The sequence below is a fragment of the Crinia signifera genome, chromosome 8 (genome assembly GCF_055691185.1).
Source record: "Crinia signifera chromosome 8, ASM5569118v1, whole genome shotgun sequence".
Classification (NCBI taxonomy): domain Eukaryota; kingdom Metazoa; phylum Chordata; class Amphibia; order Anura; family Myobatrachidae; genus Crinia; species Crinia signifera.
In genome coordinates, this window is record NC_139224.1 from 90,475,352 (window position 1) to 90,499,402 (window position 24,051).

The following is a 24,051-nucleotide window of genomic DNA, read 5'->3' on the forward strand; positions in this document are numbered from 1 at the left end:
CAAATTAAACCCTTTTGTGGGTGGATAATAATTTTGGAAGCTTCTCAAGGCTTCTTAATAATTGGAATACAGTATGTCTAGTATCTTTCCAATTTCTAGTTTTATCCCCACATCTCTCTCCTCTGACCCTTACAGTGGAACCTACTTTTTAGTTATTTGGGATTGTGGGTAATCCCAAACTAATTTAATGTGTTTTATCTAACCTTAATCCTGCGACCTCTTAAATCAGAGTTAGAATTACAGGGAGAAGCAATCTTTTTAGGATGATCATCTATTCAAAATATCTTTACCTTGTTCAGCACGCTCCAATTGATATACAGTACTTCAGAAAGTGTTTACCTCTATTAACTTTATCATCTGTAATATCACCCCTGTGATAGTGTAGTGTTGCACCTACTGTATACTTCTTCTGCTACTCACGGCTGGCGTAGAGCTTCTCAAAACTTCTTGGCGGTAACAACCAATTTTTTGGGTAAGAAAGCAACCGGTTACCGCTGCAAACAAAAGGTGGTTAATAGCAAACACACATAATACATATCCACACAGCAGACGTTAGCAATAACACATGCCCCAGGTACATATGCAAAAAGAGGATGCAACGAGGCATCAACGCTTGGCATAGGTCACATGCAAAGATACATTTAATTATAAGCATTACAGATAAATAATACTGTGTCATTAGGAGTAGGCAACAGCTTCCTCAGGGATAAAGCAATGAGGATTTTCACCCACTATGTCTCCTCAAGCTTGGGAAAAGCAATCAGGGCAACTTAGGAAAGGACTGGTGAGTTTTTATGCCCACTGCTGCTCACAATAGGAGTGGAAAGTTTCAGAGCTCAATAAGCAGTAGCCAGTGAGATCATGCTGTGGATAGATGAAGGGGCAAGTGGGGATGGCTTACTGTGGTGGCTAAATGGCATATGCCATTCTAATTGTGACCAGCTCACATGAGGGAGATGGAGGGAGGATCAAAACTGTCCAGGGGAGGTTGTCTGGGTTCGAGGGGATCGCCAGGGGTGCTTGGTACCTCTGTACTCTTCTCTGGCTCTTGCTGGGCATCTCCAACCCCACAGGTCTCCTGGCTCGTGGTCTCTGGGCTGGCTGGTAGGCTGTCTCCCAGACTGTATGGCAGGCTATCTTCTGTGCTGGCTGGCAGGCAGGTTGGGAGTCAGCTTCTGCACATGGGTCCCCCCCTTGCTGATGAGGCCTCCATGCTGCTGCACGGGGATCTTTATCCCTGGTTTCTGTGCATGCCACATCTCCTGTCTTCTTCCTGGTCACCTCACTGCAGTCCCCTCTGTCCGGGGGCATGTCACACCACACTGACAGTGCTGCTGGGGTCTTGCAATGCCCGAGAGCCACTCTCCCATCTTCTTTGTGCCACATGTTCCTCCGCTCCTGCTCCACAGGCTGCACGCTGCTCCGCTCTCCTCCTCTTCACACAATGTACTCTCTCCTCCCCTCGCCCTTGGGTCTCAACTCCTGCTCTCAGGCCATGCACTTGCCAAACCGGGTGCTCTTGGACTTCCCGCTTGGCAGGGACATAACCCCTCACCCCTGTATCCTTCTTTCTCTCCGCGACAGTGTTGGTGCCCAGAAACTACATAATGGTCGTACCAGAGGTGAATCCAGGAGGAAATGACAGGGGGGCACCATGATAGCAGAGGGCGAGAAAGAGGAGAGCAGAGAGAGGGTGGATAAGTGATTAAAAATAGGCCTTGGCGTTTAAAGTACACAGGCCTACCTTGGCGACAAAAGTGAAGGATGTAGTTGTGCGCGCACCGAAAGCACGCTCTGGGAAAGGGGCTGTGGCCACTCAAAAGGAGCGTGTCCTTAAGTGTAGTGCACCACACGATATACAACTTGTACACATTATGCAACAAAATACTAGACCCCATTATACTTTCCCCTTACACATGATGACAAATGGAATGAGCGAAAATTCACATAATGTCACATGGATTGTGCCAAGATTCACATAATACCACATGGATAGAGCCAAGATTCACAATATGCTTCATAAGTGTTGGGACCCATAGCGCCGGCGTTCCTGCCCGATGAACGGGTCCCGGAGTGTGCGCCCCGGCTGTTGCTAGGCAGCCGGGACGCCAGCACACTTCGGGGCCCAAACTTCCGGCTGCCGTCACTAGGCAGCCGTGATGCAGCCCCGCTCCGTACTGCCTGCTGCCACAGCGGTTGCCTAGGAGACGGGGACGCCAGGCAGCTGCAGGCAGGCGGGAAAATGATCACACAGCGGCAGCATAATTAATTTAGGGGCAGGTCCCGCAGGATTTGATTGGCCCATGCTCCTTTATAATCTTCATTGGGATCACAGGCTGACGCCGGATATAGAGTTCTGTAGGTCTGTCCTGTTTGGCTCTGCGGTATATCTGGTCCCTGTGTTGGTCTCTGATCTTCCATTAGTCCTGTTACTGTGAAGCCTGCTTCTCCTCTCCAGTGTTCTGGTCACCACCTTAGTGGGTACGTTAGCCCTTGGAGAAAGAAGCGTTTGTCCAGTGTGCTGAGGGTCCCATCTGTAGTACCAATCTCCACCATAGGTACCGGTGGGACACCCTCATTGGGGTCGCTGAGACGGCTCCTTGTGTATATATTTGTATATATTTATGTTTAGCATCCTCACTTCTGTCTCACCTTCCACTGTAATTACCGTGCACCTTCCCGCCAGTCACTAGCCATTATACTTATACCTGCATCGCCCCGCTGTATATACACTATTATCACTCAGTTGTATATACCACCCGCCTGCACCTCACTCCTAGGTAGTCCTCGCTCTGTCCTTAAGCACCAGCCCATGTTCCCCTGTCCTCTAGTGTGTTAGTAGGTAGTTCCCCTGCGTAACTATCCCTACCGACGAGTCTTTTGGGTTTTTAGGGTTAAGCCGACACTGTGGCCTATCGACGTAAGTCCTGGCGGTAGATCAGTACCGGTAGACAAGTCTAGTCTTATGGGAAAGGGGCTGTTATAGGCAAGAAGATTCAAAGGTCTACTCGGGTGACCGTCCAGAAGATGGCGGCTGGCTACTGGTCTTGGTCTTGGAGTTCCTCTCTCTCTCTCGGACGTCTGTGAGATCCTCTCCCTGGAATTCCCTTTGGAAGACCATCACCTAACCTGGTGAGTTTAACAATAAGTGGGACATTGCGTGCCAAAGGCGGGCATTAAACATTTACACCATAATCCCCATCACATGTTAAGCCACACATCATAATGTCCATGATGTATTTTGCCAAGCACCATAATGCCTATTAAAATTATGCTACATAAGTTCCATGCTCATTGCCAGGGATTCCATGTTCGTTGCCATGTGGGATTACATGCTCATTGCCAAGGGGGAATTCATGCTTGCGGTAACTGGGGTACAGCCGCCGCCAGACAGAAGTAACAGCCACTGACAGCCAGGCAGACAGCGGGGGGCTGCCCGGCTGTATTCAGAGCACTGCATGTCCCGGTAATTTGAAATAATACCCCTTTCACACCAGAAAAGGCAGGGATTTACCTGGGAATATGGTCCCAGGATTATGCAGGGACATTCCTGGGTTGTCCCCATTTACACCAGCCTACTCCCTGCATTCTCTGGTGTGAGGGGGTTCTCTCCCGGCTATCTCGTTTAACCAGCTATATCTTTGGAACCAACTGACCCATTTACATGAGGGATCATATTGAACCGTTTGGTTCCAGAGTAATCTGCCTTCAAAGAACATGAACAACCATGAAATTACATTTCAAAAATATAAAAAATCAGTTTACCCACAATATCTCCGGAACCAATTAACCAATATGGACCAGCCTGGTATCAGGCCCAGTGATTGGGGTTTGAAACAGATCAACCACTGGCTTCTGTGATCCCAGGGAAGGAACTGGCAGCCGTTGGAACAGGGTGGGGGTCGGAATAAAGGGGTCCCATGTTATCCTATGGGGAAAACGTTCCAGCTTTGCCGGCGGTATCTCTGGTTCCCGGGGGCTAGTGACACAGCGCCAGGCTCGTTGGTAAGCCCAGGTCCTTAGCAAACAGCTACAAAACCTATGTCTGAAATGACAGGGGGGGGGGGCACATGCCCGAGCGCCCCCCCTCCCCCCTGAATCCGCCCATGGGTCTTACCCCCTTATAGTCTGTTTTAACAGTGGTCATATTGGCAGCACAAATCCTCCTTTATGTGAGGTGACAGCATATCATTGACCTTCCCTAAACCACATTTATATTATACAGCTTTCCAGCATGCACATTTTGCAATCTGGGTATCGACCCATTGTGATGAGTTCTGTTCTCAAATGTGGCTGCCTTACTATGTCAGGCCCTATTAGTTTGACTTTTTGCTCATACTTTGATTTATCAGATGTAGACCCTGATACAACCCTGTGGTCTCATTGAGTAAGCTCAACTCCACCTCTGGCAATATCTGGTTGGGGAATGGAATCTTTTCTGTCAAACAGACTTATACTGGGGGTATTTTTAAAACATTTTCTAAATTGCTTGATGGTTTCCCTTCCCTCACACTGCATCTTACAGATATTTGTAATGCCAACACACTGTATAGTCAAGTTTGTTCCATTCCCCTTCCAACTTCTCAATCTCCAATTAAGTATCTGCTCCATCATCTTGCTAATTGGACACATGCCTCGTTTCTGTATGTTAATCTCAATGCCCACTCTAAGCCTGCACCATTATGGCTTGAAAAGGTGGTTGATTTAGGTCCTCTTTCTGATGATCAATAGGAGCAGATGCTTTTCTCTACTAGAACCACAACTGTTTGTGTGAATTATTAGCAGGTGCAGTACTATGTAGTACTATGTACTACACAGAGTATACTGTACTTCTCTCTCCTTATATCTCCTTTTATTTTACGTTTGAGATTATTCTATCTATACTAAATGTGTCTCATCCAACATTAGGTATTGGCATCTATTATGGAAGTGCTCTAGAGTATATGCATTTTGGAACCATTTATGGGATGATATTAGGCTGTTTGCCTGTTCTCTTCCCCTCCCCTAGTCAATGGTAAAGTACAGTATTTGATTGTTTGGTCTTGTCCTTGGGGAGACACACGGTAAGATTCTAAATATGAATCACCACCCTTTCCAAGTTTATAATGGCTGGAGTATGGTTTGCTCAAGATTTCCCAAATGTATTTAAGTGGATAGCCTTGTTTATTAGGTGTCCAGTCACAAATTATATATTTGCCCATATAGAAGTACTGTTCATAGTTACCATAATCTAGTATACCTTAAGATGGTGCCACTCCTCACGTGCTCATGTACCCATACTCTGAAATGAATTCCCAGAGTCTCTTTCTTTCTTTTTTTTGTACACGTTTACTGCCATGCCCCATATACAGTACTGTGCATTTCCATTCTCTGCTTATTGTATCCTTACGTTTGCAAAGTGCAAATACATCATTTGTGTCTCATTCATTTGCTTTGTTGTTTTTATTATCTGTGATTTTGTATGTCATATATTGATTCCTTTGTTTTCTTTCTTATTCATTCTCTTTTGCTTGTGATTTTTTGTAATTTTTGTTAATATAAATCACTTGATTTAAAGTGGTAATTTGCCTTACGAAAAACTAGGTCAGTTAAAATCCTGCTCAATGTACATAGGGGTTTATTTACTGAGATGGGAGTTGTATTTCACATGTGATGTTGTTATGGCCAACCAATCAGATTCTATCTATTATCTTATAGAAGATATAGCCACGCTCATCCATCCTGGCACTCGGTTGCACGGGCACACACGTGTACAACACAGTGCGTCAAACTGTGACATAGTACGACGCCCATGTACTCCTATGGGCATGTGTACTTAGATACACTTGAGAGTCCTAGTTAGGAGCACACCAACAATATTGTGAAAAGATACTCAGCAGGAAAGTTGAGCAAGGCTATATCTATATATGCCATTAGCCCTAGCCTCAATGCAATACAGTATGCAACTGTACAATAAAGAGAGGAATAAAGAGAGCATCCACATGACCATCCCACATACAGTACAGAAAACATCCAAATGACTGCCATACAGTATGGAGAGCATCCATGTGACTGACAAACAGAATAGAAAGCCTTTGTGTTACTGCAATATAGTAGAAATAACGGTATCTGCTCTTGATATATGATAAATAATAATATCTAGATCACACTGCTACATTAAAATGAATTAGAGATGTGTGGACTCGGATTCCAGAGATCCGAGCCCCCACGAACGCCATCAATCTGAGCCCGGTTTTGAGCAGCGCTCGGAGCTTCCCCAGAAAAAGAAGGAAAGAAATCAGTTTTCACTGGGATGCACTCCTCATCCACATTGTCCCATGGGACATAAAAATTAGTACATGTTCTTTATTGGTTTGCAATAAAGGTAAAAGGCCATCATTTATTATTCCATTTGGTCAATTTTATTAATTGTCTGGTGACCTGGTATAATGAGTCCCTGTGGCAGGGATATTGATAGCGAAGTATTAAAATAAAGTAATGAATATAGATAAGAAAAGAAAAATAAGAAGATTAAAATCTGTAAACTGTTGTTTTAATCAGGTTTGCTCTGATAGTTTGGTGATAACTATCAGTGGTATTGTACCAGTGAGTACTAGTGTGGTCAGGGGTATATATTCACTGAATGTGTGGGTTTATATGTATTCGCAACTATTGTTGTTGCTAAAGGACACTGTTGCCTTCAGAAGTAATTATTCTACACTTGTAACAGTAGCTACTATGCAATTCATGAGAACACTGCTATTTATTTCCCCGTCAAGAATATTGCGGCTACAGAAACGGGCTACAGTACATGTGTGCCTGCTGAGTCTGTATGAATATATAATTACCGCTATGACGGTTTAATACTATAGTTTCCGCTACTGATGTGGAGATAGCGTTGCCAATGTGCATGCAGGGTATCTGTATCAGACCATAAGGTGTGCTTTCATATATATGTGACTTTAAAACACTGATTGTGCTGGTATAGCTGGTTTTAAATATTGCGCTATTATGGCTTTGGTCCACCTATATTATTGCACCTTATAGCAAGCACTGTTTAGTGGTTATGCTTTGATGCATATATCGACAATGTGGGATGCCTGATTATGCACATTCACAGTATGTCATCTATTATATATGCATCTGCAGGCTAGCTGATAAGACAGATAAAGTAGTAAGTATAATCCAATAATCCCACCGTTTGGGAGTGTTCCTGCAGTGTTAATTGCGTGTATCTGCGTATACGCTCTGCATATCACTCAAATACAGTATTTAATCATGGTAATGTTGTCTCCTATTCCATCCGAGATATTGCGGCCACAGAAGCAAGCTTAGTTAGTTAGTGCTGGCTTTCTCTGTGCGTTAAATTACCGCTATAATGGGTGGAGTAATTTACTGTAGTGTGCAGAGGGATTCCCGTTTATTCATACTGCAGGCGGTTTGACATACTACTCATGCATTTTTATAGATATTAGGCCACTCAAAAACACGCAGCTTCCAAACACTGATTTGTACTGATATAGCCAGTTCTGGGTGTCTGCAATTGAGTGGCTTAAGATAGCATATGCTCTGGAGAGCATCCATGTGACTGACAAACAGAATAGAAAGCCTTTGTGTTACTGCAATATAGTAGAAATAACGGTATCTGCTCTTGATATATGATAAATAATAATATCTAGATCACACTGCTACATTAAAATGAATTAGAGATGTGTGGACTCGGATTCTGGAGATCCGAGCCCCCACGAACGCCATCAATCTGAGCCCGGTTTTGAGCAGCGCTCGGAGCTTCCCGCCTGACTTGGATCTGGGCGTGCGGGCAAAACGTCATCGCCCGGCGCTGGATTTCGCGTGTTGGTGCTGCTGCTGGGGCTTGAACTGATTTTGTCGCTGGGGCTGTCTCCCTCAGTGCTGCTGTGTACTCTGTCCTCCTCTCTGCTTAGGGTGGGATCACCCCAGCAAGAACAGTCAGCTGTGTAACAGAGATAATAATCGATTCTGCTGTGTGTGTGTGTAACTGTGTACTTGCAGTACTACTGTCTCCTCTGTGCTGGGGCCGACCTCTGGTGCTGTGCTCAGCTGTACATAATATTATATTATTATTAAATATATACATACATATATATATATATATATATATATATATATATATATATTCCACTGGTGCTGTCTGCTAGTGCCTGCACTGAATAGAGGCTGCCAGTACCTACTCAGTCCACTGGTGCCACTGAGAGTGCTACTGCCTACCTAGTACCTACTAGGCTAATATATTTTATTAATAAATAATACCTGTCCTGCAGTGCTGTAACTGTAATAAATAATTCCATGCTGCTGGTGCCCTGCCAACCAGTACCTACTGCAATATAATTATTATTATAATATCATTTTGCTGGGGCATAGTATTGCCATATCTACCGGCTGGTGCCTACTACTGCCGTATCTACCTGTCTTGTGCCTAGTACTGCCGTATCTACTGTCTGGTGCCTAGTACTGCCGTATCTACCTGTCTAGTGCCTGGTACTGCTGTATCTACTGGCTGGTGCCCACTGCCAGTGCTACTGCCTACCTAGTAGTTTCTACCTAGGCTGTTATATTTAATTAAAAAATAATACCTGTCCTTCAGTGCTGTAACTGTAATAAATAATTCCATGCTGCTGGTGCCCTGACAATTAGTACCTAATGCCTAGGGCATTTGGAATGCCTAGGGGCACCAGCAGCTTCTGCTGAATAAAATGATATGCAACATGCCTATATTCTGTGTGTGAGTGAGGCTGTATCTGCATATGAAATTGTGTATTCATGGAAATCACTGTAACATAGCATTCCGTATGCAGGTACAGCCACAGGCGCACACAGAATATAGGCATGCCACATATCATTTTAATCATCGGAAGCTCCTTCTGTGTCCTGGTCACATAACAATGCAAATTAGACGATTTTCAGCAAAAAAGGCACCAAACGTTAGCAGAAAATGCCAGGAGCTGCATGGCCTATTGAGGCAAGATGTATGAGGAAACATCTGTATCCAAGCAGAGGCAGAGGTCACAGTGTTAGCGGTTGTGTGAGTGCTGTCTGCGGGTGCGTTGGTTGTGTGCAATAGTGTTCGGCATATATGTAAGGGGCATTATGTGTGTCATATATGAATGCATTAACCCCTTCCCGCCGCACCCTGTTTTTGCCTTCCTGACAGCCCTTTTTTTCAAATCTGACAGGTATCACTTAAGTGGGGATAACTTTTTTTTGCTTTTACTTATCCCAGTGATTTTGAGATTGTTTTCTCGTGACACATTGTACTTCAAGTTAGTGGTAAATTTTGGTCGATACAGTCTGTGTTTTTTTGTGAAAAATACCAAAATGTCGTAAAAAAATTGAAAATTTTGCAATTTGCAAAATGTTAAATTTTCTGCTTGTGAGACAAATAATCATACCACTCAAAATAGTTAATAACTAACAAAGACCATATGTCTACTTTATGTTGCCATCATTTTTTCAACCTTCTTTTAATTTTTTTGGACACTAGGAGGCTTAAAATATGAATAGCAAATTCTCAAATTTTCAAGAAAATTTCAAACACTGATTTTTTTAGGGACCAGTTCAGTTCTGATGTGACTTTGAGGGACTTGTATGTGAGACACCCCCATAAATGATGCCATTTCAAAAACTGCACCCCTCACAGTATTCAAAACAGCATTTTGGAAGTTTGTTAACCCTTTAGGTGTTTCACAGGAATTAAAACAAAGTGTAGGTGAAATTTCATTTTTTTTGCAGATTTTCAATTTTAATACATTTTTCTAAGGAACACAGTAGATTTTACTAGAGAAATGTGACTAAAAATTGATTCCCCCAATTCTTTTGTTTTCATAAATATCCTATATGTGGCCCTAGTGTGCACGTTGACCAAACCACAGGCTTCATAATAGAAGGAGCACCTACTTGATTTTGGAGCCTCCTTTTTATGAGATTATTTTTTAGGCACCATGTAGGTTTCTAGGCACCATAAGATGCTAAAAGTTAGGACCCCCCCCACAAGTGATCCCATTTTGCAAACTACACCCCTCAGGGAATTCATCTAGGGGTATAGTATACATTTCAAACCCCCAGGGGTTTCACCAATTTTAGTACAACTGGGCTGTGAAAATGAAAAATTACATTTTTTTACACAAAAATGCAGTTCTGGCTCAAAATTTTTCATTTTCACAAGGAATGAAGGAGACAAAGCACCCCAAAATCTGTGCCCCAATTTCTCCCGAGTACGGCAATGCCTCATATGTGACCAAAAAATACCATTTGGGTGCATGACAGGACTCAGAAGGGAAGGAGTGATTTTTGGATTTTGCAGCACAGATTCTGGTGGAATGAATGGTGGGTGCTATGTTGCATTAGCAAGACCCCCGAAGCACCAATACAGTGGAACCCCCCCACAAGTGACCCCATTTTTCAAACTACTCCCCCCAGGGAATTCATCTACGGGTATAGTGTACATTTCAAACCCCCAGGGGTTTCACCAATTGTGGTACAACTGGGCTGTGAAAATGAAAAATTACATTTTTTTACACAAAAATGCAGTTCTGGCTCAAAATTTTTCATTTTCACAAGGAATGAAGGAGACAAAGCACCGCAAAATCTGTGCCCCAATTTCTCCCGAGTACGGCAATGCCTCATATGTGACCAAAAAATACCATTTGGGTGCATGGCAGGACTCAGAAGGGAAGGAGTGATTTTTGGATTTTGCAGCACAGATTCTGGTGGAATGAATGGTGGGTGCTATGTCGCATTAGCAAGACCCCCGAAGCACCAATACAGTGGAACCCCCCCACAAGTGACCCCATTTTGCAAACAACACCCCTCAGGGAATTCATCTAGGGGTATAGTGTACATTTCAAACCCCCAGGGGTTTCACCAATTGTGGTACAACTGGGCTGTGAAAATGAAAAATTACATTTTTTTACACAAAAATGCAGTTCTGGCTCAAAATTTTTCATTTTCACAAGGAATGAAGGAGACAAAGCACCCCAAAATCTGTGCCCCAATTTCTCCCGAGTACGGCAATGCCTCATATGTGACCAAAAAATACCATTTGGGTGCATGGCAGGACTCAGAAGGGAAGGAGTGATTTTTGGATTTTGCAGCACAGATTCTGGTGGAATGAATGGTGGGTGCTATGTCGCATTAGCAAGACCCCCGAAGCACCAATACAGTGGAACCCCCCCACAAGTGACCCCATTTTGCAAACTACACCCCTCAGGGAATTCATCTAGGGGTATAGTGTACATTTCTAACCCCCAGGGGTTTCACCAATTGTGGTACAACTGGGCTGTGAAAATGAAAAATTACATTTTTTTACACAAAAATGCAGTTCTGGCTCAAAATTTTTCATTTTCACAAGGAATGAAGGAGACAAAGCACCCCAAAATCTGTGCCTCAATTTCTCCCGAGTACGGCAATGCCTCATATGTGACCAAAAAATACCATTTGGGTGCATGACAGGACTCAGAAGGGAAGGAGTGATTTTTGGATTTTGCAGCACACATTCTGATGGAATGAATGGTGGGTGCTATGTTGCATTAGCAAGACCCCCGAAGCACCAATACAGTCGAACCCCCCACAAGTGACCCCATTTTGCAAACTACACCCCTCAGGGAATTCATCTAGAGGTATAGTGTACATTTCAAACCCCCAGGGGTTTCACCAATTGTGGTACAACTGGGCTGTGAAAATGAAAAATTACATTTTTTTACACAAAAATGCAGTTCTGGCTCAAAATTTTTAATTTTCACAAGGAATGAAGGAGACAAAGCACCCCAAAATCTGTGCCCCAATTTCTCCCGAGTATGGCAATGCCTCATATGTGACCAAAAAATACCATTTGGGTGCATGGCAGGACTCAGAAGGGAAGGAGTGATTTTTGGATTTTGCAGCACACATTCTGGTGGAATGAATGGTGGGTGTTATGTCGCATTAGCAAGACCCCCGAAGCACCAATACAGTGGAACCCCCCCACAAGTGACCCCATTTTGCAAACTACACCCCTCAGGGAATTCATCTAGGGGTATAGTGTACATTTCAAACCCCCAGGGGTTTCACCAATTGTGGTACAACTGGGCTGTGAAAATGAAAAATTACATTGTTTTTACACAAAAATGCAGTTCCGGCTCAAAATTTTTCATTTTCACAAGGAATGAAGGAGACAAAGCACCTCAAAATCTGTGCCCCAATTTCTCCCGAGTATGGCAATGCCTCATATGTGACCAAAAATGGCAGGACTCAGAAGGGAAGGTGTGATATTTGGATTTTGCAGCACACATTCTGGTGGAATGAATGGTGGGTGCTATGTCGCATTAGCAAGACCCCTGAAGCACCAATACAGTGGAACCCCCCCACAAGTGACCCCATTTTGCAAACTACACCCCTCAGGGAATTCATCTAGGGGTATAGTGTACATTTCAAACTCCCAGGGGTTTCACCAATTGTGGTACAACTGGGCTGTGAAAATGAAAAATTACATTTTTTTACACAAAAATGCAGTTCTGGCTCAAAATTTTTCATTTTCACAAGGAATGAAGGAGACAAAGCACCCCAAAATCTGTGCCCCAATTTCTCCCGAGTATGGCAATGCCTCATATGTGACCAAAAAATACCATTTGGGTGCATGGCAGGACTCAGAAGGGAAGGAGTGATTTTTGGATTTTGCAGCACAGATTCTGGTGGAATGAATGGTGGGTGCTATGTCGCATTAGCAAGACCCCCGAAGCACCAATACAGTGGAACCCCCCCACAAGTGACCCCATTTTGCAAACTACACCCCTCAGGGAATTCATCTAGGGGTATAGTGTACATTTCAAACCCCCAGGGGTTTCACCAATTGTGGTACAACTGGGCTGTGAAAATAAAAAATTACATTTTTTTACACAAAAATGCAGTTCTGGCTCAAAATTTTTCATTTTCACAAGGAATGAAGGAGACAAAGCACCCCAAAATCTGTGCCCCAATTTCTCCCGAGTACGGCAATGCCTCATATGTGACCAAAAAATACCATTTGGGTGCATGGCAGGACTCAGAAGGGAAGGAGTGATTTTTGGATTTTGCAGCACAGATTCTGGTGGAATGAATGGTGGGTGCTATGTCGCATTAGCAAGACCCCCGAAGCACCAATACAGTGGAACCCCCCCACAAGTGACCCCATTTTGCAAACTACACCCCTCAGGGAATTCATCTAGGGGTATAGTGTACATTTCTAACCCCCAGGGGTTTCACCAATTGTGGTACAACTGGGCTGTGAAAATGAAAAATTACATTTTTTTACACAAAAATGCAGTTCTGGCTCAAAATTTTTCATTTTCACAAGGAATGAAGGAGACAAAGCACCCCAAAATCTGTGCCTCAATTTCTCCCGAGTACGGCAATGCCTCATATGTGACCAAAAAATACCATTTGGGTGCATGACAGGACTCAGAAGGGAAGGAGTGATTTTTGGATTTTGCAGCACACATTCTGATGGAATGAATGGTGGGTGCTATGTTGCATTAGCAAGACCCCCGAAGCACCAATACAGTCGAACCCCCCACAAGTGACCCCATTTTGCAAACTACACCCCTCAGGGAATTCATCTAGAGGTATAGTGTACATTTCAAACCCCCAGGGGTTTCACCAATTGTGGTACAACTGGGCTGTGAAAATGAAAAATTACATTTTTTTACACAAAAATGCAGTTCTGGCTCAAAATTTTTAATTTTCACAAGGAATGAAGGAGACAAAGCACCCCAAAATCTGTGCCCCAATTTCTCCCGAGTATGGCAATGCCTCATATGTGACCAAAAAATACCATTTGGGTGCATGGCAGGACTCAGAAGGGAAGGAGTGATTTTTGGATTTTGCAGCACACATTCTGGTGGAATGAATGGTGGGTGTTATGTCGCATTAGCAAGACCCCCGAAGCACCAATACAGTGGAACCCCCCCACAAGTGACCCCATTTTGCAAACTACACCCCTCAGGGAATTCATCTAGGGGTATAGTGTACATTTCAAACCCCCAGGGGTTTCACCAATTGTGGTACAACTGGGCTGTGAAAATGAAAAATTACATTGTTTTTACACAAAAATGCAGTTCCGGCTCAAAATTTTTCATTTTCACAAGGAATGAAGGAGACAAAGCACCTCAAAATCTGTGCCCCAATTTCTCCCGAGTATGGCAATGCCTCATATGTGACCAAAAATGGCAGGACTCAGAAGGGAAGGTGTGATATTTGGATTTTGCAGCACACATTCTGGTGGAATGAATGGTGGGTGCTATGTCGCATTAGCAAGACCCCTGAAGCACCAATACAGTGGAACCCCCCCACAAGTGACCCCATTTTGCAAACTACACCCCTCAGGGAATTCATCTAGGGGTATAGTGTACATTTCAAATTCCCAGGGGTTTCACCAATTGTGGTACAACTGGGCTGTGAAAATGAAAAATTACATTTTTTTTACACAAAAATGCAGTTCGGGCTCAAAATTTTTCATTTTCACAAGGAATGAAGGAGACAAAGCACCCCAAAATCTGTGCCCCAATTTCTCCCGAATACGGCAATGCCTCATATGTGACCAAAAATGGCCGGACTCAGAAGGGAAGGAGCGATATTTGGATTTTGCAGCACACATTCTGGTGGAATGAATGGTGGGTGCTATGTCGCATTAGCAAGACCCCCGAAGCACCAATACAGTGGAACCCCCCCACAAGTGACCCCATTTTGCAAACTACACCCCTCAGGGAATTCATCTAGGGGTATAGTGTACATTTCAAACCCCCAGGGGTTTCACCAATTGTGGTACAACTGGGCTGTGAAAATGAAAAATTACATTTTTTACACAAAAATGCAGTTCGGGCTCAAAATTTTTCATTTTCACAAGGAATGAAGGAGACAAAGCACCCCAAAATCTGTGCCTTAATTTCTCCCGAGTACGGCAATGCCTCATATGTGACCAAAAAATACCATTTGGGTGCATGGCATGACTCAGAAGGGAAGGAGTGATTTTTGGATTTTGCAGCTCAGATTCTGGTGGAATGAATGGTGGGTGCTATGTGGCATTAGCAAGACCCCCAAAGCACGGTGAAATGATGAACCTAATAATCCATAGATGTGTGGTATATTTTAAAACACTCCTTTATACATAGGCCGGGTTTGTCGGGGCAAGTTTCACAGTGGAAAATAGTATCCTTTCTTATTCCCTTTTTATAGCAAACTTTGCACCTTTTTTGTGTCCTGCCCTTTTTTGCAGTGGAGGGGATTTTGTTAGGAAAATGCTGCCCTGGTACAATACGGGGGCCAGTACTAGAAGTACTGGGGCCCTCTGCCTGCTGGTTCCCAAATATTAGGCCCTTTATGACTTCCTCTTGAAAGTGCATAAATGTCCCCCTCTGGCTGGTAGAACGGAATAGCACGTAAGCGTTATACAGTGCCATCTGGATGATATACACGGCCAGCTTCTTCTACCAGATTTTTGTTTTCCGCAGGGCACTGTACGGCTTCAGTACCTGATCTGAAAGATCCACTCCGCCCATGTACTTATTGTAATCTAGGATACAATTAGGTTTTGAGGTGTGGGTACTGGTACCTCATACAGGGACGGAGGTGGTACTGTCTCCATGAATTGTTGTCAGTATAAGGACATCCCTCTTGTCCTTATATTTGACCAACAACATATTTTCGGTGGATTGTGCCCTGCTTTCACCCCTTCTCAGTACTTGGGCAATGTGCGTTTTTGGGAGGCCTCTTTGGTTCTTGCGCACAGTACCGCAAGCTGCTGTACCTCTTGAACAAAGGGCCTTAAACAGGGGGATGCTAGTGTAAAAGTTATCCACATAGAGGTGATAACCTTTATCCAGGAAGGGGTGCACTAAATCCCAGACAATTTTTCCACTAACAACTACGAGGGAGGGGGGGCATTCTGGCGGTTCAATTATTGAATCCTTCCCTTCATATACCCTAAACCTGTGGGTGTACCCTGAGGTGCTTTCACACAGTTTATACATTTTTATGCCATACCTTGCCCTCTTACTGGGAAGGTACTGGCGGAATTTAACCCTTCCTTTAAAATGTATAAGGGACTCGTCGATACAAATAAATTTTTCAGGGATGTACATCTCTGCAAATTTGGCACTGAAATGATCAATGACCGGCCTGACTTTGAATAGCCGGTCAAAGGTGGGATCATCTCTGGGTGGGCACTGTGCATTATCGGTGTAATGTAAAAATTTAAGGATTGTCTCAAAACGAGTCCGAGCCATGGCCATACGGTAAAGTGGGGTGCTGTACAGAACATCTGTACTCCAATATTGCCTAATTTCTGGCTTTTTTACTATGCCCATATGTAACACCAGACCCCAAAACGTCATCATCTCTACTGCATCTACAGGGGTCCACCTAGCAAATGATGACGTGGGGTTTTGAGCAATAAACTGCTGGGCATATAAATTACTTTGGTCCACCATTAAATTTATAAAATCATCAGAGAAAAATAATTTGAAAAAGTCAATTTCTCTGAGACCTGTGGAATCAAATTGGATTCCTGGGATGGCCAAAAACTCAGGAACCTGGGGCTCAAAATTGTCTGGTGGTGGGGTCCATACGGGATCAATCATTTGGGGGGGGGGTCTCAGCTGCTCTACGGGGGCGTCTTTGAGGGGGTCCCTCATCACTAGAGGAGGAAGATGAGGTTAGGACGAATCCTTCAAATTCCCCGCTTGCATCACTGGCTGTGTCAGAGTCAGAGGCAAGCATGGCATATGCCTCCTCCGCTGAATACATTCTTCTGGGTGACTGGGATGACATTTGGGATGACATTTGGGATGCCATTTTTATTTTTGTGTTTCTGTAAGTGTAATGTTTCAACACGTGTATAGTGTAGGGGGGGTACAAACTTTATTTCAACACGGGGGGTATGTAGTGTGTAGTGTGTATGTAGTGCAGAAAAAAAAATACTTTATACAGGAATTTGATTCCAATAAAAAAAAAAAAATAGATCAACCCTGTGCCGAAAATGCTGATCAGTGATGTACGTCACTGATCAGCGCTCAGCGGCCACAGGACACCCACAAAAGCAACGTGGGTGTAAAAACAATTTAAAAAAAATAAACCACAGCACTCTCCAAAAAAAAAAAAAAAATTTAAAAAAACTGCAGAAAAAAAATTATATCAACCCTGTGCCAAAAATGCTGTTCAGTGATGTACGTCACTGATCAGCGCTCAGCGGCCACAGGACACCCACAAAAGCAACGTGGGTGTAAAAACAATTTAAAAAAAATAAACCACAGCACTCTCCAAAAAAAAAACAATGTAAAAAAACTGCAGAAAAAAAATTATATCAACCCTGTGCCAAAAATGCTGTTCAGTGATGTACGTCACTGATCAGCGCTCAGCGGCCACAGGACACCCACAAAAGCAACGTGGGTGTAAAAACAATTTTAAAAAAAATAAACCACAGCACTCTCCAAAAAAAAAACAATTTAAAAAAACTGCAGAAAAAAAATTATATCAACCCTGTGCCAAAAATGCTGTTCAGTGATGTACGTCACTGATCAGCGCTCAGCGGCCACAGGACACCCACAAAAGCAACGTGGGTGTAAAAACAAAACCCCACTGCACTCTCCAAAAAAAAAAAAACCTGCAGATCAGTGATGCAGTGATGCAACACTGATTAGCAGTGAGGGGCAGCAGGCACACAACTGTGGGTGCAACCTGACAGGGTATATATATAAAAAAAAAAACCTGCACCCCCAAAAAGTTGCTGATCAGTTAATTTATACTGATCAGCACAAAAGGGGGGGGGGGGCAGCAGGGGGGGCAGCAGTCAGTTGCACAGGCAGCACAACCTTTGGTGCAACTGACAGGTATATATATATAAAAAAAAAACCCTGCACCCCCAAAAAGTTGCTGATCAGCACAGATATACTGATCAGCACAAAAGGGGGGGCAGCAGACACAAAATATAGCACTCTCTGTCACTATCTCTCACTATCTCTCACTATCTCTCACTATCTGTCACTCTATGACACTGCAGCAGCAGCACACAGGAAGTCACAAGATCCAGGAAGCATCCAGCTGCTGGCAGCACGCTACCAGCGGTGATCAGGTAAGTATCAGGCAAGGATCAGGTCAGTATATCACGACAGATGGCACGGTGACCGCTCTGCACGCAATTCCAGACCGGAATGGCGTCTGCAGCGCAGTCACCGTTAGTTTAAATCACGCGCCATGGCTGTGATTGGTCCGTCGGTCCGACGGACCAATCACAGCCTTGGGGGCAGGTGGGGTGAGGTGGGGTGAGGTGTGGTCATCACCGGTGACCCCCTCACGCCCCCTCACACCCGGCGGTGATTGATTGTTACCGAGCGTCTGATTCGCGTCTGATTCGCCGGTAACACAGGAAAACGCTGCGATTGGCTGTTCACATTGAACAGCCAATCGCAGCGATCACCGACGGGGGGGGGAGGCATCGCCGCCCCCCCGGGCATGCTGGGACATGTCTGCTGTCAGGGACAGCAGACATCGTCCCTCTGTCACCGCGTCCCTAGACGCGGTGACAGTTTAAAGTCATGACGTATATATATGTCATGTGTCGGGAAGTACATCCCGGCCATGACGTATATATACGTCAAATGTCGGGAAGGGGTTAATAATGTGCGACATATGTGTAACAGGCATTATGGGGCAGATGCACTAAGCTGCAAAAGTGATAAAATGGAGAGGGATAAACAGCCAGCCAATCAGCTCCTGCCTGACATTTTTCAAACCCAGCCTGTGTCATGGCAGGTAGGAGCTGACTGCCTGGCTGTTTATCACTCTCCATTATATCACTTTTGAAGCTTAGTGCATCTGGCCGTATGTGTGTCATGTGTATAAGGGTATTAATAATGTGCAACATATGTGTAAGGGGCATTATGTGTGTCATTATGTGTATGAAGGGCAAATAATAAAGGTTGGCATATGCATAAGGGGCATTATGTATATAAGGACATTAATAATGTGTGTCATGTGTAAGGGGCATTACTGTGTAGTATTATCAGGGGTGCCGAGAGAAAGGGGTAGGGGGTACAAATTACAAAGGCCAAAATCTGATGGAGGGGCCCAGTGGGGGCTCCGGGCCCCCTCCCTTTAAGTGACAGCAGCAGCTGCAGCTCTTCTCCTCCTGCTTTGTGCTGGGTTGCAGTGTGGCCATGGAGGTGCTTAAAATACAATATATAATATAAGGTAAAGTGGTACTACTGTGTGATGTAACGTGAAAAAGGGACACCATCACATTATATAATGTGAATAAAGTTGCACTACTGTGTGGCATAATTTGAATTGGGGGTACTATTGTGTGGCCATGCCCCTTCCCAGCAAGAACACACCCCTGTTTGGGCTGTGCACCGAATATGTGCATTGTTTCTATTTAAAATATTGCGGGTAGGAGCACCAAAATGATGACTGCTATGATGAGGGTTGATGGTGCTGGGAAAGGGGAGCAGAGTCAGAGGAGGAACTAGTGGCGGTGCTAGGGGGCACCAGCTAAAATCTTGCCTAGGGCGTCATTTAGCTTAGGACGGCTCTGCCTACTGCAATATAATTATTATTATATCATCATTCTGCTGGTGCCTAGTATTGCCGTATCTACCGGCTGGTGCCTACTACTGCCGTATCTACCTGTCTTGTGCCTAGTACTGCCGTATCTACCTGTCTGGTGCCTGGTATTGATGTATCTACCGTCTGGTGCCCACTGACAGCGGTACTGCCTACCTAGTAGTTTCTACCTAGGCTGTTATATTTAATAAAAAAATAATACCTGTCCTGCAGTGCTGTATCTGTAATAAATAATTCCATGCTGCTGGACCTACTGCAATATAATTATTATTATAATATCATTCTGCTGGTGCATAGTATTGCCGTATCTACCGGTTGGTGCCTACTACTGCCGTATCTACCTGTCTTGTGCCTAGTACTGCCGTATACAGATGGAGCCGGGCTTATTATTGCTGGCGGAGCGCCAGGACCGTGTCCCTGGCGATCCGCCAGCAATCTGGCGCTCTGACTGAATGAGACGCTCGTGCGTTTCCCACGCACGAGCGTCTCAATAGCCGGGCGGCGAGGCGGCGCGGCAGGTGCAGTCCTGCCCGTCTAAAGCTTCAGGGAGACGGGCAGGGCTGCGGGGGGCTGCGGGGGGGCGGTGTGGACCGGCGGGGACCCCGGGAAGCCGGCGGGGGACCCGGGGAAAAGCACCGTCGGAACGGGACGCGCGTGCACCTCGTGCACGCGCGTCCCCTTCCGACATACAGATGGCGAGGGGCGGGGGATGGCGGGTGGCGAGTCCTCCGCCATCCCCAGCAACGACAAGCCCTGCGCTATCTGTATATCGTCTGGTGCCTAGTACTGCCGTATCTACCTGTCTGGTGCCTAGTACTGCCGTATCTCATTCTCTATAAATACTACCTGTCTACTGGTGCCTATTAGTGCCGTATCAGTCCAGGGGTGCCCCCATGTGTGCTGTATAATTATATGGGTGCCCCCATGTGTCCCGTATCAGTCTAGGAGTGCCCCCATGTGTCCTGTATTAATGAATTTAATTTTCACTGCAAGGGCTATTCAATGTGCTGTATCAGTCCAGGGGTGAGCCAAGAGTGACGTATAATTCAAGGGGTGTTGCTCTTGTTTTTAATTAAAAGAATAAAAGTTTTTCTTTTTTTTTACTGCAGGAATGTTGCCATGTCTGCTGTATAATTCCATGTCTGCCGCCATGTGTGCCATATCAGTCCAGGGGTGCCGCCATCTGTGCCCTTTAATTCCATGTGTGCTGTATCAGGTCAGGGGTGCCCGCATGTGTGATGCATAATTCCTGGGGTGTGCCAAGTGTGTCATATTTTTTATTTATTAGCAGTTTCTTATATAACACACACAGATTCCGCAGCGCTTTGCAGTGAAGATTTGACCATTCACATCAGTCCCTGCCCCAGTGGAGCTTACAATCTATATTCCTTTCCACATGCACACACAGACATTCTAGGGTTAATTTTTTGGGAGCCAATTACCTACTAGTATATTTTTGGATTGTGGGAGGAAACCACAGAACCCGGAGAAAACCCATGCAAGTACGGGAAGAATATACAAACTCCGCACAGTTAGGGCCATGGTAGGTATTGAACCAATGTCCTCAGTGCTGTGAGGCAGTAATGCTAACCATTACACCATCCGTACTGCCCGTCATATAATTCATGGGTTGCTGCCAAGTCTTCTGTATAATTCATGGAGTGCTGCTAAGTGTGCTGTATCAGTCCAGGGGTAATGCTATGTGTATCGTATCAGTCCAGGGGTGCCTGCTTGTGTGTGGTGTAATTCCATGGGTGCCCCCATGTGTCCCATATCAGTCTAAAGGTGCCCGCATGTGTGCCGTATAATTCCAGGGGTGAGCCAAGTCTGCCGTATAATTCCAGGGGTGAGCCAAGTCTGCCGTATAATTCATGGGGTGCTGCCAAGTGTGCTGTATTAGTCCAGGGGTGATGCTAAGTGTTCCGTATCAGTCTAGGGTGATCCTAAGTGTTCAGTCCAGGGGTGATGCTAAGTGTGCTGTATCAGTCCAGGGGTGATGCTAAGTGTGTCTTATCAGTCCAAAGGTGCTCGCATGTGTTCCGTATAATTCCAGGGGTGAGCCAAATCTGCCATATAATTCATGGGGCCCTGCCAAGTGTGCTGTATTAGTCCAGGGGTGATGCTAAGAGTTCCGTATCAGTCCAGCGGTGATCCTAAGTGTTCAGTATCAGTCCAAGGGTGATGCTAAGTGTTCAGTGTTCAGTATCAGTCTAGTGTTTGTGCCACACACTTGTGTGGCTTAGCATAGTTATCCAGCTACCTAGGGGCAACCTTTTGGCCTAAAAATAATATTGTGAGGTGTGAGGTTTTCAGAATAGACTGAAAATTAGTGGAAATTAATGTTATTAAGGTTAATAATAGCGTAGGAGCAAAAAATAATAATAAATTATGCGATTTTAGCAGTTTTTATGCTTTAAAAAAAAAAAAATCAGAACCCAAAAGCCAAAACGTTTAGGGGGTGTTTTGGCAAACCCATTAGAACCAAAAACCTGAAGGTTATCAGAACTCAAAACTTAAAACGCGAAAAGTGGCCGGTGCACATCCCTAAAATGAATTCATGCATTCATTTTAATGTAACAATGTAATCTGGATACATACAATCATACATACATACATACATACATACATACATACATACATACATACATACATACAATAGAGTGATCTTTTTAATATGTACATTTGTAGGAGAGTCAATCCAATAATGACACAGGGGAGTGCACAATAGTGATATGTTGACACATCCCTGGTATGGGATACTGACCCTCCAGAATGCATTTTTTTTTTAAATATGTTTGATTGAACCTCACAAGTCATAGTTGATACATACAATGAAGCTAATATAAAGGTATCAAGTGAGGAACAATTCACCATTTTCAAATTTTCCAAAACATATATGAACAGAGGAGGGAACATAATTTGGTAACTCTTTTAGTAATTCAATGTTGGACATAATATTGGTGTAAGGATACATATGGCGTGTGTGAAGCCAGTGGCGTCACCAATCATTGAAAAGGGGCGCTACCAAAAACAATCAACAATTGCAGATATAAAAAAAAATATATATATAAAATAAAATAAAATCAAAGAACAACAACATCAACAACTGTCCGCTTCCAACTCCAAGCCAACAACCCATCCATGGATCGATCCGGCAGTCCAGCAGGAAAGAAGAAGGAGAGAGGGAGGGGGATATGTGAGGAAGAAAGCAAGTAAGAGAGTAGCATGAGCCTAGTAGTTAGATAACTATAGGGGTTCTGTTCTGAAGAAGCTGAAGATTATACCATGAGGTGGACTGGAAGCAGGTCTGGATGGCCTTCTTGGTCCTGGGGGCAAGGTCTGAATGTATTTGTCCCACACTTGGAACAGGGCCGAAGTCATGGATTCTTTATGAAGAGATGCCTCCAGCCGGTCCATGGTAAATAGGAAAAGTAATCGAGAGGTTGCCATTTCCAATGTGGGGGCAGTGTCATGTATCCACTGCTGTAGAACAGCCTTCCTACCCACCGCTGATAAGAGTACAAGAAGTTTTTTGTCATGTTTGGGGACATCAGTTTGGTCTGCAACATATCCGAATAAAGCCCAAGAGTCACTACAGTGAAAGGTCAGTTTCAATGAGGAGACAGCATAATTATGCAGGGTGTTCCAGAAGGTTTGAATATGGGGGCAAGACCATAAGCAGTGAAATATGTCTACCTCATGTGTATGACATTTTGTGCAGTCAGAGGAATCAGCAGTACCCATCAGGTGGCAATGTTTAGGGGAAAAGTATGCCCTATGGAGGATCTTGTAGGACATTTCTTGATAAGAGCTAGCAGGGATGAGCTTCAGATTTAAAAGGAATGTGGATAAAATGTTGTCAGGGTCAAGAGTCGTGGTTTGTGAAGTCCATTTGTGGAGACTCGAAAGGACACAATCAGGATCCAATTCAGGGCGTATTCGTGCATATAATGTAGATATGGTATGTGTACGGGTGCGGATGACAGAATCAAGAGGGTTTGTAATGTCTTGAGGTGTTAGTTTGGGCAGTATGGATCTTAAATAGTGAATGGCTTGGGTGTAAGCAAATTTATGTTGAGGAGCCAAATGAAAGCGTGACATGGCTTCATCGAAAGTTAGTGGTTCGTGTGAAGTATTCAGTAAGTGGCGTAGGGATAAAATGCCTAAAGAGCACCAAGAAATGAAAGGAGACATGGCTTTGCCGTTCTGAAATTCTAGGTTGCCAACTAATGGGAGAGACAGGGAGTGATAACATTTTAAATGTAGAGATTTCCTAGCACGTCGCCATGCATAAACAGTGGAAGAGAGGAGGACGTTGTCATATTTGTTGGATTTTAATTGGGAGGGTTTAGCATGTAGAATAAAGCTAAGAGAAAGAGGGTAGCAAAGCTGGGAATCTAGAGATACATCTGTAAAGGTGTTGGAGTCAGTAATCCAATCTACTGCAAAGCGAAGAATACAGGCTAG